The following is a 10344-nucleotide window of genomic DNA, read 5'->3' as shown; positions in this document are numbered from 1 at the left end:
ATTCCAAAGGCTACTGAAGCCAGTGGAATTTTTTTGCACCAGCTTTGATGGGTTCGGATCAGCCTCAGAACACTTAAATTCATGTCATATTTTCAATTCTCTCCTGCTCAGGCTGCTTCTCATGTGGAGATGAGCTGAAATAGAAGTAAGCCCATTAACCATTCTTCTTCCAGACCTCCTCAATACAGTCAGAACTTTGTCATGATTTTAAATACCACATTTATGGCCCTGATCTACTTTTTTTATTATTACTTAACCTTTTGGATGTGCCTGAGTTCACACAGTCAGGGACCCGCTCTTCAAAGATAAACAAATTGTTGGAGAACTAAGCAATACAGGAAATTCACGTGCTTCACTACTGAATTAAAGGATGGTAGGCCGAAAAAGTCATTAGTTTTAGTGACCACAGTGGGTTTTATATAGAAGAAAGGTTTCATTCCCTAAATTGGCTCACATGTTATTGCTAATGAATGTCTAACAATGATTCTTCTCTACAAAATGTGATCATTTTACACAGGAGATTTATCAGTCGAATTCTTGGAGAGATTGAGGCATTGGAGTCTTTTAAAAGTCCATTTTTTAAGTCTCTACTCCACATACTGCTTTTATGACCTGAAAAGCAAAGGGACTCCACATGCTGTAGGGTTCAATTGAAATTATTGTTGGAAGGTAGGAATACAACAGTAGGACTGTATTCATCACAAGAGTTACACTTTTTGTTGCTAGAGCTCAAGAAAAGTCCATAAGGATCAGAGTTGCAAGCCAGCTCTTTCATTTGCTCGTTCTTTGTGCCACACTTTGTCTCTCCCTCTCTGGCATTAAGAGGGTCACTTGGTGCAGGCAGCGCTCACGCACGCTCGCCCTGCTAAAAGTTTTCTGGCAATTTGTTCAAAGGTTTCCATATCTTGTTAAAATACTAAGGCACGTACAGCCAGGCTGTTTTTCAGAGAGCCGTGAGGTGCACACTGGGGCACCTGTGGGAAGGGGAAATTCGCATCACCCAATTTTGAAATTTAGGGTGGGTGCAGTTCCTGTGGTCGGGGCAGTCCGTGTACAGCAGAGAGAGCTGGGCACCTCTGAAGGGCAAGTCTCAGCATCTACATCAAACACTATTCCTTTAGCACAAAGTATAGGAAATCTTTTCCTTGACTGAAGACCAAATAAGCCTTTCAAAAACCTCTTGGCAGGCCACATGACTACAGCCTTAGTATTATCCAACAATAATAAATAGACACACAGAGAAGAGGAACCATGTGGCCATGAGCTATACAGAATGCATCAGCAGGTCATATTGGACCTCCTGCTGTATGCCCTGTGCTGAGGCAGGAGAGGTATAAATACCTTGCTCTTCATGCAGTATTACAGCACTCTGGCAAGGGAGTCTTGGGTATTAACAAAAGGGCTGTGCTACCATCGATAATAGCAGCAGAGTGAGAAAAGAGGAAAAGGAGTAGACAAAAGAAATCGTGCTTAGGTGCCAAATATTTGTAGCTGTGCTCACTCAGGACTAGCAGATCTGTACCTTCAAAGCTACCCTGGGGAAGGCAGCCGTTTGCAACTGCATTAGGCAAAAGGCATTGGGCGTTGGGTTTCTGTTCCTTGGCACACTGAGATTTAAGGCTAGTGCATGTGCAGCTTTTAGCAGCGATGCCATCAGCCACCCAGTATCCTAACACACAAGTCTTAACACATATTGTCACCATGCAGTTGTGTGGAAGTGAGGGGCACTGTCTAAGCACTGCCAGGAATGGTCAGGCAGTCTTTATGCAGATCAAATTAAAATGAGACCAGCACAGCCTGGTTAGGTGAGAAGACAAGATGATATCCTTGTAGGTCTCTCCCAGTGCTGCTCTGGTGTATATGAGCTGCTGCTGAGGGGCAGCAGCTCCCACCTTACACCTCTACATGCAGGTGAGCTCCTCTGTTCCTCATTTGCTCTACAGCCCAGGTAAGGTACTGATCATGTGCAGGGTGCCCAGCTGCACTCCAGGAGATTGGAAGGGGACACAGCCCTTCCTACAACCTTGAAACCCTAGGGGCTAGCCAGAGAAGGACATGAAAAGTGGCATTTGTGAAACCTTTCAGATGGCCATAATTCATAACAACCAGTAGCAACTAAGAGGTGCTTAGAACTACGCTGTGGCATAGAGGCACACCAGCATAAGCCAACCTGCATCCTTTCCCACCCTCTGGAGTAACACAGCCTTCTGCAGACCTACTGAGGAACTGCCTCTATGCTGTGCAGGCTCCCAAACTGAGCCCAATCCCTGTTTGGGTACCCGATACAGACCAAAACTGTGCCACAGCTTCTTGAGTCAGCAGGATGGACAGCAACAGACTGGGGAAGAAAGACTCTGCAGCATACAGACATCACCTCCATACTTGCATTTCCTAATCTTTTTTCCCCTCAATAATATACCTTTAACACTTTCATTTGTTTTTACAGAAAAAAGCCATCTGTGTGTTAAATTTTATTAAAAATAGGACAAAATCATTATCAAAGAAACAGTTTTCACCAACACTACAGTCTTTTTTGCCTCTTAACCTGCTGTTGTTTGCCCTGTAAGTGTTGGATACCGTTAATGAGTCTTTGGATTCCAGGAAGAGAGGTTAAGAGCAGGAGGCAGTTTAGTTTCAGAGGCTTATCCCAGCCTATATCCATTAAGGACATAAGACAGGAGAGAAAAGGGGCTGTTGCTCATGAGCACGTTTTACACACTTTTCTTTTTGAAACTTACTTTGTAATCATTATCTTGGCTCTCTCCCTCTCATTTAACCTCATCTGCCTGCCTTTAAATTCATGGAACAGATTTGTACTGACTTGGACTCTGTGCAATTGGCCATTGCAATATTCTTGGACTTTTAATTTTTTTTTAATATAAAAACACTTGATACCATTAATCATATTGCCATATGTAATAAATTGGCTGCCTGTGGTACATTGCCTCAAACTGTCACATGGTTCCAATCACAGCTGTGCCAACTGAGAGTGGTTGTTGGAAAGTCTGACTCTTCCTCTCGGGCCGTGGGGCTGGGTCCTGCACATTAACGACCTGCCAGCACCAGGGCCAGGAGTTACAACCAGCAGCACACATGCCTGCAAGTGCTGCTGTACACAAGCAATAACCTGCTTGGTATCAAAGCCACATCATCACAGAGTCAGCTTTCTGACAGCATCTGTGAGGTTTGAAGGCTAATTCGGTACGTCTCTAATTTGCAGCTTAAGTATCTGCCAGAGTGAAAGGTGGAGGAGTGGGGGGGGGGGGGGGGGAAGTATTAAATTTAGCTGTGTAAAATAATTCAGGGAACAAGAACACTGCTCCTGTGATTTGGCTTTTGCAACTGTCAGGGCTCTTGTCAAGTCACAGCTGGAATGCTGTGGATTTATAAGAACAATAGAGTTATTGGGGGGAGGAGGTGGGGAGAAAGGAATAAAATGCTATTTGTAGTTCTTCAGCTAACACTTTGACACAGGTTCTTTGGATCTTTCTAAGTAGGCATGGACAGACTTATTTAAATAGACAAAAACCTTGAAACACCACAACTCCTGATCCTTTGCTGAAGGTTGTCTTGAGTTTTTGCTCAGAGCAGTGAAAAAAAGTCTAGTGACTATAGAAAAAGATGCAGAAAGAATCAGTAGTTTTGAATATTGTGAATTGTCTTTCTATGTGTCAGATGAACATGGGGAAGGGAAAGGACACTACTTTAATGATAATGATAAAACAGTTTGGGTTAGAAACAACCTCAGATCATTCAGTTCCAGCTCCCATGGCAATAGGCAAGAACATTTCCTACTAGACCAAGTTGCTCAAGGCCCCATTCAACCTGCCCTTGAACACTTCAGTTGTGGGGCACCCACAACTTCTCTGGGCAGCATGTTCCAATGCCTCTGCACTCTCACAGCTAAGAATTTGTTTCTAACATCTAATCTAAACCTACCTTCTTCCAGTTTAAAACTATTCCCCCCATCCTACCAATTTCCCTTGTAAAAAGTCCCTCTCCAGCTCTCTTGCAGGCCTGCTTTAAGAACCTTCTCTTTTACTGCCTGAACAACTCCAACTCTCAGCTTGTCTTCACAGGAGAGGTGCTCCAGCCCTCAGATCATCTTCATGGTCTCCTCTGAACTCACTCCAACAGGTCACAATAATTTATATTATTTTAGAGCCCCAGTCATGGATCAGGACCCCACTGAATTAATTATGATGGAAAGGCAGAAAAAAGACAGCCTCTGTGCTCAAGAGATTTTAGTCTGATCTCTAGGTTCACTAAGATTGTTCCCCTCTCTCAAACCTTCCAATTCCTGCCAGCTCTTAGTTGAAGAAAATACAGATACCTCTACAGACAAAGGCAAGGTACAAAAGAGCACCATGGGGACACCTTCTCACAGATCCTTGATCAGACCAAGAAAAGGAAGCCAAATAGAGAAAAGAAAAGAAAATATTTGGAGAGAGCAAGCAGTCCTCTGGCATCCAGATACTCAAGTTCTCTTGGCTGGATCAAGGAAGGGTGCCAGCTGTAATGACCCTGCAGTGATGTAAAAGTTAAAATGTACCTCTAGACAGAGCACATACATAGAACCCTGATGCATTCATATTCTAAGGGCTAGCCAGCTTTGTGCTACTTTGTTTTACCTATGAATCTATCTAGGATGAATAATTAGAAAAGTAGATTTTTTCAATTTTATTACTGTGCTCATGTAATGAGCTGATGAGACATCATGCCCACCCTGCTGGAAGGAAGTGATGATTTAAAGCTCAGTAACCTGAGAAACTCTGGACTCAGAGGAGCTGCTGTTCAGCACTGGACTTTGGTCCATATATACACCCATATATACAAACAGACACAAGTGTGAGCCAAATGCAAAATGAGCACAGGAATTCAAATTCTCAGAGAAAAGACTTATTATCCCCTCTAATCCTTCTTTTTTTTTTTTTTAAGAGACAGCTAATTTTTTTTTCCCAAGTTGTTCCTCAGCTTTGCTTGATCTATTTTTCTTAGAAGATACTTCAAGTTATTGCCTCACAGGCTTTTCTTACCTCAGAAGTTACTCTGAGAGGATTTTTCCTCAAAGGTCTTGATCTTTCAGACCTTTCTACCTGTGTTTAACTCAACATATGATAAAAATCCCAGTCGTAGAATCATTTGTGAAAAGCAGACAAGTATGCACAAAAATGCTTACAGGATTTCAGATTCACAAGGAAAAGCTAAATAGTTGTCAAATTGAAAATGCACAATACTGAATCATGCTGTCAAAAAGCTGACATATCTACAATGCTTGGTATCTTACTACCTACTGGTGACATTTATGAGGGGTTTTGTTTTATTTAAAAAAAAAAAAAAATGTTTCACGAGTCTGAAAACTAAAGCTCCTGAAAGACTACATGAAACATTGCCAGGCTGATTTTCATGAGCATATCACTTTCTGAAATTTATATAATCAAGAGCATAATTTCAGAGGTGTCTGTAGATTCCTTACAGTATTTCAGCTATAACAAGATAATAGTTTTAATTCTGCATCATGCCCTGCAGTACCTTCACAGAGCAGGCCTGTCACATGAATTGAGCTATGCATACTTCCAATATTGTTTTGATGTAATATGGACCAAATAAGACACTATTGGCTTCAGCGGGAAAAATTTCCATGTTTTGGTCTAGAGTCCTTAAAGGACCTCACTGCAAAAGCTCCAAGTAATTCTGAAAACATCCAAGTAGAAAATAACACACATAGCAAGAAGGAATAAGCAACTACTGCTATGCTGCATAGTCCCAATGTTTTTTTTGCCAAATGCTTGACTTCTGCTGCACCAGGTGGTCCCAAAGATTTGCCAAATGCCTTACTAGCAGGTACAGAAAAAAAAACACTTCACTGTAGTTCAGCAAAGTCTTAAAAAACAAACAAAAACCCAAACCAACAAACCACACATGCATAAAAAAGACCCATAAACATGACAATTTTATGTGATTTGCTCTAGAAAGCTGCTCAGTGGTAACTCAAAAGAATGAGACTTAATTTGTGGCTCAGACAAAGAGGGAAGAAAAAGCAAGTCACATTCACCTTTCCCAGAAACAAATGGTATTACTATTCATCTTTCAGTATTTTAACTGATGTCTAGAGAAGGGGAAAAAACCCAAACAAAAACCCACCCTTCTAATTTGCAGACTCTGCAGATTTCTCTAAAGCAGCAGCCCTTTCTCAGCTTGAACAATTGCATAAAGCAGAAGTTGCCTGATTCTCTTTAGTGAAACTTTACACACATTAAATGTACATACAAACTCCAGTGTGAAAGGAGATGGACTCAAGAGGTATATGCCTAATTTTAAGCTTCTAGTCATACAGAGTTAAGTCAAGAAGCCTTCAGAGGTTAGTTGTTTCATTTTTCAGTACATTGCATAAGAACACAAATGTCTGCAGAATCTCCATAACATGGACTGTCTTTTTTCCTTTGGCTGAGGGCAAACCTCAAAGCAGCCCTTCTCTCTGGTCACCAGGGACAGAGCTGAGGGAACAGCATGAAGCTGTGTCAGGGGACATTTAGGTTAGATGTAGGAAAAGGCTTTTCACCCAGAGGGTGCTTGAGCACTGGAACAGGCTCCCCAGGGAAGTTCTCTCACAGCACCAGCTGACAGAGCTCAAGAAGCATTTGGACAATATTCCCAGGCACCTACAATGATCTGTGGGTCCCTGCCAGGAGTTAGACTTCAATGATCCTCATGGATCAGGTTCCTGAAGTAGAGCCATTTTCCAGTAACCGTGCACTAGCATTTTACTGTTAGGCTAAGGTATATGCCCCTAAAATCCAGACCTTAACTAAATAAAGGAAAATGTCTAAGCCAAAATTTCTCAGCTGAGAAATCCAGATCATTATTTTCAGCTACACACCATCTCAAAAAAAAAAAAAAAAACCAAAAAAACAACTGACAAATTTGATAAGGTCTTCAGAACATATTTTTATTTTTTTAATTTTTAATTCATGTGACAAGTTAACAGCTAAAGGGTGTGAGACTTTTTAAGCAGGTTGTGCTCTAGCTATCTTACATTATCATACATGACTGCTAATATATGAATAATCAAATATATGCAGTAGAATACAATTTTTAGATTTAGATCAAGTTAAAGAAAAAACACACAAAAAAATACCAAACCCTCTAGGCCTCTATAGGGTAAATTAAAGCATTTAGTGAAAGGAAATACTGGCATAAACAAAGGCTTTGAATTTTAAATATCCTTCAAGAAGTTATTAAATAGAGATTCTACTGCTGAAAAATAAAAAAAAAATGGCTGCATTTTGCCTCTATCAAAATTGCAGAAGAAATAGTCATTAGATTAGCTTAGACTCAAAGTAATTTTTCCATTTTTAATGCCTTATGATTACTAAAGGTTTTTAAGCTCCTGAAGAAGGCAGCAACACATATCAAGTAGACAAAGCTGGAATGCAAATAACTTTCTAGCTGTCTGTCAATGTAAGAGCAATATACTGAGCTTTACTCCATTTGAGCCTCCATGGCTTTCCTGCAGGCTTCAGCCTGCATTACGACAAACCGTGCACACGATGACAGGCATTTGCATCTCCTCAGATTCGGCTCCCAAATTCAAAACAGATGTGCCAAAGCTCAGAACCCTCTTAAAAATCTTTCTACTGCCTCATGAAAAGTCTGGGCAGAATATTGCTTTCGTCTGCTTAAAGGAACCAGTGAATACTCCTCTGCAAACCTCATGCGTTCATCATCACTTGAATCCCCAGCCCGAGAGGTGCCATCATTGTCTTCATCCAAAAGTAATTCCCCTCTTGTCATGGATCTGGAGCCGTTTCCCTCGCCCAGATCACGTGCCAGCACTCTGCTCCTAGGATGGCCATCTTCTCGTTCAGCTCCTCTAGGAGCTTGTGAGCAAGCACAAGTGCAGCCTCTGACCCAGCACCGAGGAGTCTCTCGCCTCGCCCAGTATCTGGCAGACCTCGCCATCATTCCCATCACACTTCCATCATCAGGCAGTGCAGGAGACTGGGAGCTTCCACCATTGCAGTCTGCACTCGCAGGTGGGGCACGACTGCTGAATTTGTAGACTGCAGGAGAAAGTAACAATATTAGATCAAGGAGAAAAAAAAAAAGAGCCAAAGCCAAGAAAAAGCTTGAGTCTGATTGTCATCATGACATATTTTAAAGGTTTCTCATACCATTTCCCCCCAGTCTCACCATAAGCCTTTGAGAAAGTAAATAAGTTATCACAAGTCTTAGCATCATTTTTCCAATGTCAGGATTCAAAATTAACTGCACTCCATTTTGCTGGCCCCTACTGTTGTGAAAACAGCCTTTCCTGTCTCCCCAGTAAGGGCAGAGAAACCTCATGCTCTGGTTAACTGAGGCTGGAACTAAAGCCAGGGACAATGACCACAGTGCTCTTGGATTTCAGTGTTTCCTCAGCTCCATACAAACCATTGCAACAGTCCTGCAATCCATCTAGCATGCTAGCTGTAATGGAAGACTAGAAAATAATAATTGAAGGAAAGTGAAAACCTAACTATAAACTCTTCTTGAGCTTCAATACTTTATTTTGCCTGCATTCAAGAACTTAACTCATTCAATTTACTCAACTCTTTTTATCACCTCTGCCTCTCCCACAGCCTCCACCCCTCCAACATAGGAATTCTTCGTTTCTATTTCTTTATGGTCTATCATCTCAGAAGTACTAAGCAAAGGGAGTTTTGACCTTGAAATATTGCTAGACAATCTTCCCACACAATATTTATCAAGGCCCAGCTGTGGCCTTTGAAAAGGTTTTGTGTTACACAATCAAACCTGCTCCCAGCTACAGGAGGTCCCACCATTCTGAACAGCAAGCACAGAAGGATGCTTGGAGCTCTCCATGGGCTGGCCAGGAATTCTAGGCATACAAAAACCTCTGCAATTTTGAGGAAGGCTTCCTGCACATGCAAGCTGGCTGTAAGGTCTGGAAACTAGCTGCCTGCCTGTTTTAACAGAGGCACCTGGCAGCATCCTTGCCTTGCAGTTCTGCTGCAGAGAAGCCTTTGGCTGCCTCAAGATAAGAGCCAGTAGGAAATTAGTGTACTGGTCCTTCTCTAACTCCAAGCCACATTGGGTAGGTACAAACTCAGTAGATACCACATGAAGTTTTCTCTAGGTGAGCTGCAGAGCTGATCTGCACAGTGGGAAGGTAATTTTGCTGAGGATGGTAAGTAACTCCACTCAAGCCATAGGGAGCCAGCCTGAACTCCAAGCTCTGTATAGAGATGCCTACAGTTAAGTTTCAAAGCCAGACATATTGCATGTTAAAGAAGGAATTCTAGAGTAAGATGATATTTCTCTGTTTTCTTCATAAGCAAACAGGAGGTTTTATGTCTTAGAGAAGAGAGCCAGAGCAAGGCCACAAGACAACACCTAGAGCAGGTCAGAAAACAGCAACTCTGAAAATGCTAACAGGACAGCCATAGGGATGTCAGCTACAGCTCTTTTACTTTTGAACCCTTATTTCAAGGGAGCTTCCTGTGTGCATGTAGACAAGACAAATGAGGAATAGCAGCTGAAATAAAGCAGCACTCATCCCCCTCCTACCCAATACAACTACTCCTTTATCACAGATCACCTTGGAAGGTCCTAGGTTCATCTTCTCCTCGGGATGCAGGAGCTGTCTGTCTACGCCTTCTTCTCCAGGGTCTAACTGGCCGAGGTCTGGCAAGCTGCTGGCTTTGGCTGCCTGCTGCAGCATCCTCTTCCCCAGCAGAACCCAGGGCTCTTAGGCTGGCCTGCTGAGCCATTTGAAAAGGGTCCACCTAAAGCTAAGAGCAAAGGTCAACAAACATGGTACCTATCATGGAGTTACTGGTTTCACAAGAAAATGGGAAACAGAGTCTAAGAGCCATAAAAGCTCACATTTACCTCATACATTACAAAGCAAAAGGAAAGCCTTGGGGCTAAATTGACACCAACAAACCTTTTCTGGCATGATGGGACCTTACCTTGCAATTTAGCCCTACTTCTTTGTGACAGTGCCACCTTTCCTTATTCCTAGGTAGGAACACAGTGGTAACTCCACTGGTAAGGAAGGTGGAGAGGACTGGGGTTATAAGAAGCAAACAAATCACTGGAGGAGGAGCTAACACAGCATCTTCTCATTTGTAATCAGCAAAGCCTTTCCAGGCCTAAGGAGATAAGACCAGACCACCAAACCTGTCTATGGTGTTTGGGTCTTAAAGGAGCACATCATCACAAAGTTTCTGTCATCCTCAAAGAGACAGAAAGGAAGGGTATCTCTCCTTTGGCTGAGGTATGTTCAGCACAGGGCCAAGGGTAGAATAAATAGCTTTTACTTTTTTGTAACATATAAGC

General features: G+C 42.2%; 1 long non-coding RNA gene across 2 annotated transcripts; it reads right to left on the bottom strand.

The window, feature by feature from the left end:
• Positions 1–6946: 6946 nt before the first annotated feature.
• Positions 6947–10053, bottom strand: LOC306800089. Of its 2 annotated transcripts, none has more exons than XR_013773755.1 (3): positions 9975–10053; positions 9602–9794; positions 6947–8063 (listed from the first exon to the last, which is right to left on the bottom strand). It is a non-coding gene; the product is annotated as an uncharacterized lncRNA (long non-coding RNA). The 2 variants fall into 2 exon arrangements; XR_013773756.1 differs by having other exon boundaries at positions 7770–8063; positions 10012–10046.
• Positions 10054–10344: the final 291 nt, after the last annotated feature.

Source organism: Erithacus rubecula (assembly GCF_903797595.1).
Source record: "Erithacus rubecula genome assembly, chromosome: 3".
NCBI classification, from domain to species: domain Eukaryota; kingdom Metazoa; phylum Chordata; class Aves; order Passeriformes; family Muscicapidae; genus Erithacus; species Erithacus rubecula.
The sequence above is the reverse complement of the archived record's forward strand: the minus strand, read 5'-3'. Positions and strand labels throughout refer to the sequence as shown.